At 32.3% G+C, this 6,675-nt stretch overlaps 1 long non-coding RNA gene across 1 annotated transcript; it reads right to left on the bottom strand.

The window, feature by feature from the left end:
- Positions 1-5,155: 5,155 nt before the first annotated feature.
- LOC141362927 (uncharacterized) lies at positions 5,156-6,675 on the bottom strand. The gene is made up of 2 exons (XR_012368490.1): positions 6,104-6,675; positions 5,156-5,320 (listed from the first exon to the last, which is right to left on the bottom strand). It is a non-coding gene; the product is annotated as an uncharacterized lncRNA (long non-coding RNA).

The raw sequence follows: 6,675 nt of genomic DNA on the forward strand, positions 1-6,675 counted from the left end.
GCAAAACAAAAAATTTATATTTATATGAAAAATGTATTTTCGCACACTTCAGTAAAATGAGAATAACTTTTGAATGCGACATGCTAAACAGTTCATTCTTTTTTTGGGTGTTTACTGTCTGATGCTGGTAACAACCAGAACTGTCTGCAGTCTGCTAGAGCACACAGAACCAGAGTTATACACTATCAAAGCCAGTATTTACAACATAAAAAAGGAAACTTTTGTGTTTTATCATATGAAAAACCACATAAATAACAATATTTGTCACAAACAGCAGCTTTTTATGTAACTTCAAAGGGTTTTCTGTAAAATGATATAAAGATATTGCATTTATTCCACTGTATGTGGTTATGGGAGCACTTCAAATGTTTTTAGGCAGAAATTGTATACAAAAAGCGTATTAGTCCTCCCATCAGTTGGAGTAAAATAACTTTTGCATTTATTATGATAGAGAAAAAATTCGGTAACACTTTATTTTAAGGTGTCCTTAATACAGAGTAATTACCTCATTAAGTGCTTAGTAGTAGACGGTGTAATTACATGCAACTAAATGTACTTAATATGTAACTAAGTTATGGAACAGCATGTACTTACCGATTGTAATTATGCACATGTAATAAGCTGCAACTGTTACACATATGTAACAGGTCGAGTCTGTTACAAAGCTAACTACTGGTGTAATAAAAGGTCTTGTTACATATGTGTTACAATGTAATCATATTGAAAGTACTTTGTGTAGTACTATGTAATAACAAGTACCTACATATGTTACTAGTTACATAGTTCACAGTTTAAATACATGCATTAGCTTGTTAATTACATTTAAATAACATACTATTACACAGGGATAAGCTACGTAAAATAAAGTGTATCAAGAGTGTACTTAAGTGTACTTCATGTGTATCTACATACCTTATTCATCTGTAACGTAGTTTGAATCAACTCACTAGTTCACAGTTTAATTACATGAATTAGCTTCTTAATTACATTTAAATTACATAATATTAAATGGGGATAAGCTACGTAAAATAAAGTGTATCTAGAGTGTACTTAAGTGTACTTCATGTGTATCTACATACCTTATCCATCTGTAACAGTTTGAATCGACTCACTAGTTCATGGTTTAAATACATGAATTAGCTTCTGAATTACATTTAAATTACATAATATTACACGGGGATAAGCTACGTAAAAAATAAAGTGTATCAAGAGTGTACTTAAGTGTACTTCGTGTGTATCTACATACCTTATTAATCTGTAACAAAGTTTGAATCAACTCACTAGTTCACAGTTTAAATACATGAATTAGCTTCTTAATTACATTTAAATTACATAATATTACACAGGGATAAGCTACGTAAAATAAAGTGTATCAAAAGTGTACTTAAGTGTACTTAAGTTTGAAACGACTTACTAGTTCACTGTTAATTACATGCATTAGCTTCTTAATTACATTTAAATTACATACTATTACACGGGGATAAGCTACGTAAAATAAAGTGTATCTAGTTTGTACTTAAGTTTGAAACAACTTACTAGTTCACTGTTAATTACATGAATTAGCTTCTTAATTACATTTAAATTACATAATATTACACAGGGATAAGCTACGTAAAATAAAGTGTATTAAGAGTGTACTTAAGTGTACTTCATGTGTATCTACATACCTTATCCATCTGTAACGTAGTTTGAATCGACTCACTAGTTCATGGTTTAAATACATGAATTAGCTTCTGAATTACATTTAAATTACATAATATTACACAGGGATAAGCTACGTAAAATAAAGTGTATCTAGAGTGTACTTAAGTGTACTTCATGTGTATCTACATACCTTATTCATCTGTAACGTAGTTTGAATCGACTCACTAGTTCATGGTTTAAATACATAAATTAGCTTCTTAATTACATTTAAATTACATAATATTACACGGGGATAAGCTACGTAAAATAAAGTGTATCTAGTTTGTACTTAAGTTTGAAACGACTTACTAGTTCACTGTTAATTACATGCATTAGCTTCTTAATTACATTTAAATTACATTATATTACACAGGGATAAGCTACGTAAAATAAAGTGTATCAAGAGTGTACTTAAGTGTACTTCATGTGTATCTACATACCTTATTCATCTGTAACGTAGTTTGAATCAACTCACTAGTTCACAGTTTAATTACATGAATTAGCTTCTTAATTACATTTAAATTACAAAATATTTAACGGGGATAAGCTACGTAAAATAAAGTGTATCTAGAATGTACTTAAGTGTACTTCATGTGTTTCTACATACCTTATCCATCTGTAACAAAGTTTGAATCGACTCACTAGTTCACAGTTTAATTACATAAATTAGCTTCTTAATTACATTTAAATTACATAATATTACACGGGGATAAGCTACTTAAAATAAAGTGTATCTAGTGTGTACTTAAGTTTGAAACGACTTACTAGTTCACTGTTAATTACATGAATTAGCTTCTTAATTACATTTAAATTACATAATATTACACAGGGATAAGCTACGTAAAATAAAGTGTATCAAGAGTGTACTTAAGTGTACTTCATGTGTATCTACATACCTTATCCATCTGTAACGTAGTTTGAATCGACTCACTAGTTCATGGTTTAAATACATGAATTAGCTTCTGAATTACATTTAAATTACATAATATTACACAGGGATAAGCTACGTAAAATAAAGTGTATCAAAACTGTACTTAAGTGTACTTAAGTTTGAAACGACTTACTAGTTCACTGTTAATTACATGCATTAGCTTCTTAATTACATTTAAATTACATACTATTACACGGGGATAAGCTACGTAAAATAAAGTGTATCTAGTTTGTACTTAAGTTTGAAACAACTTACTAGTTCACTGTTAATTACATGAATTAGCTTCTTAATTACATTTAAATTACATAATATTACACGGGGATAAGCTACGTAAAATAAACTGTATCAAGAGTGTACTTAAGTGTACTTCATGTGTATCTACATATCTTATCCATCTGTAACAAAGTTTGAATCGACTCACTAGTTCAAAGTTTAATTACACGAATTAGCTTCTTAATTACATTTAAATTACATACTTTTACACGGGGATAAACTACGTAAAATAAAGTGTATCAAGAGTGTACTTAAGTGTACTTCATGTGTATCTACATACCTTATTCATCTGTAACGTAGTTTGAATCAATTCACTAGTTCACAGTTTAATTACATGAATTAGCTTCTTAATTACATTTAAATTACATAATATTACACAGGGATAAACTACGTAAAATAAACTGTATCAAGAGTGTACTTAAGTTTACTTCATGTGTATCTACATACCTTATCCATCTGTAACAAAGTTTGAATCGACTCACTAGTTCACAGTTTAATTACACGAATTAGCTTCTTAATTACATTTAAATTACATACTTTTACACGGGGATGAGCTACGTAAAATAAAGTGTATCTAGAGTGTAGTTAAGTGTACTTCATAAAAAATTGAATGCTAAAAATATTTAATTTTGATATACTTCAGTATACTTGCGCTCACACTAATGACCAGTATATTTAAAGTGTGCTATTGATTAGTTAGTGTTATTTCGGAACAACAATTTTTTTACTTCATATATTTTACTTTAAGTGTATTGGTGTACTTTTGTGTGCTAAAGTGGAACAACTTCAAGTGTACTTAGTACAATTTAAGCATATGGCTGTTTGTGCTAAATGCATGCTTGATAAGTGAATTTAGAGTTTATTTTTGTGTTTAATTTTTGTTAAACGTACAATACAAATGTATTATGAGTGTCTTGCAAACATACACTCAGTATACCTTGAATAGATTGTTTGCACACATTTTATAGATCTATATTTTTTGGCTAATCCAAAATTCTTAAAACTACCCTGGTAAAAATGAATATGGTAAGTATATTACGTTTTGTATACTTTAACATACCTGCAGCTAGACCAGTGTAGGCCTGGGGCGGTAACCGGATTACCCGCCATACCGCGGTCACGTGACCCGCGGGTCTGAGCTCCTCACCGTCATAAAAAAAAAACTTGAAACATTGGGCTGGACTTGTGTGTATATGTGGGGATGTTATACACGCAGCTTTTAAACAACCGCAGCTTGTTATGAACATTAAATGTTAACTGATATGATTTTAATATTAAATTGTCATTGAGTAGAAATACAAGTGACGTTGTCTGTGACTCGGTAAAAGCAATACAAACATTTTATTTAATTTGAACGTGCAAACAGCTGCAACAGATCAGCAACAGAATCAGGTTTCATACATTATTAAATTGTCAGCAACATAAAGAGCACGCGATCAGTCCGAGGATTAATATCCAAAGAGGTTAGATTGTCTCTTTTTCATCTAGCCATTTCTACAGCAGTACACATTTCAAAAAGTTTTGCTTTTGCGTCTTCTTTCTCCGTTTGTGGAAAAAGACAGATGTTTATGGTAAGTGTCTAGAACAGAAGCGGTCCCGAGCACGCGAGACAGACGCGGACCGCCCGGGCGCGCGCGAGACAGACCGTGTCATTTGCGCACACACACGCGTCTCCGTGCAGCTTCCAATCTATACTCAAGCACGGACACATATGCAGTACAAGTGATTTCTCATACAAATGGTTATTTTACCAGACCATCAGGACAGCAATAATTTGCGTCATTTACAGGCCATTCATAAATTAAGGATAGAAAAGTGGAGAAATGTCTGTAGGTACGTACGTGTGGACACGTAGAATGCATTAACATTTTTTTTAACTGATAATATTAATTGTTCAAGTTGTTGAATGTTGAAATTGAAGAAATGTGGAAGGAAATAATATTCACTTTACATGTTCCTTAAGTAATTTGCACATGTTGTTTATTGAACATAAATAATTCATGCATGTTATTTAACTCGTTGTCTTGCCAATAAACCGCAAAACCGTGGGAATTTGTTAATTACCGACCCCGGTAAGAAAAAAATCCAAACCGGCCCAGCCCTAGACCAGTGACCAGTATACCTCAAGTTTGTTTATAATTAGTTAACTTAAAGAGTGCTATTTTGGGAATAGATGACTTCAGCTGATAACATATCCAAAATTATTTTTTTGAAATAAATGTTTCCAATTAAATAAAAGCTGATTAAAACAGTCAAAAATGTAATAAATATATTTAAATATATGTTTATTCACAGCATTCATAGTGTACACTATTTGCGTAAAAATGGAACAATTACTCATTGAAGAATGCCAAGATGATTCAGAGTTTTCAACATCTTTCTCACGCAAAATCAACTTTAGTCTGGCAGGTTTTGATTCAGCCTAATAGTAGTCTGAAAAAGGAGAGACAATAAGCTCAATTAACAAGTGTTTAATTTTAAGACATTGCATTTATTTAAGACTTACTGTTTTAAATCTATAGTTTACTGGCTAAAGAGAACAATGGCAACTGAGCAGAAAGTATATTTTTACATAACTTGAGCTTGACTAGAATGTCCTCATATATAGAGAACTCCTCATTGAAATAACTTCCCAAAGTAGGCATATGAACATACTCAATTACCCCAAAAAGTAACATTAACATTTCTTTAGACTCACAGTATTCACATTAGATTATCATTTCACATTAGATTATCTTTTGTCTTTTAAAGATTCTTTTAGAAACCATAAATTGTCTATTTAAGCACTAATTATATGCTCAAAACAACCTCAACATCATATGAGTTATTTCCTGTCATATTTCTTTACTCTTGTTTCATACGCAAACATATGATCTCATTTACAATTCAATTATTAACACTATCACCATGGCAACATTCACTTGAAAACAAAATGGCGGACACCCGCGAACTCCGTGTGCATTACTGAACTCACGGTACTGTCAAATAGATGTTTACCATCAAAATTCAAGTAACAACATAATTGCATTTTTTCTCTCTGTGAAATAGCAATCTTTGTTTTTAAAAGGAACTTTCAAGATAGTTACTTCAGTTCGTATTACATTCACGAGTACTTAAAATACAGTTTTGTTGTTCAAAACTCACTCAGAACGTTAAACACTAATGACAACCATTCAAAGACACCTTTAACTTGTTATATACTCGAATAAATCTTACCTGCAAAGAATATTAAACAAGATAGATTAATTTCTCCCGGAGCATCTCGAATCACTGGCTGTTTCTCAATTCCAAGAACGCAAAGAACGGACTTGCGTCCTCGTGGAGATCGGTCTTGCCAGGCGACCTTGGAAGAACGAACTCGGAAGTTTTGCCGCAATGACTTCTGGGGCGTAAAGCGATTTCAGCAAGTCTGCACTCGATGCATCCTCGATATCAAGAACACATCCGGGTATTTTCATGCGTCCTCTGTCCTTGCGTTCTTGAGAATTGGAATGCACATCGACCGTTAATGATGACGTAGAGCGAGGACACGAGGACGCAAGATCGCTGAAGAACGCATATTGAGAAACAGCCACTGTTTTCTGCTCTCTGCATTAACTTGTGTATATAAGCGCTACTACTACTAAGCAGACCTATGCGAGAGCTCCCCCTAGCTGTCTGTATGATGTAGACCGCCTATGCACACACATACAAATATATTGCTACTGCAGAACTCTTTTACAATGAAAAGTGTGTCCCTGAAGTACTTTAAGAAATTCAGTTCAGGCAATTTACCTTTTTATCATGTT

The sequence above is a fragment of the Misgurnus anguillicaudatus genome, unplaced genomic scaffold (genome assembly GCF_027580225.2).
Source record: "Misgurnus anguillicaudatus unplaced genomic scaffold, ASM2758022v2 HiC_scaffold_29, whole genome shotgun sequence".
Classification (NCBI taxonomy): domain Eukaryota; kingdom Metazoa; phylum Chordata; class Actinopteri; order Cypriniformes; family Cobitidae; genus Misgurnus; species Misgurnus anguillicaudatus.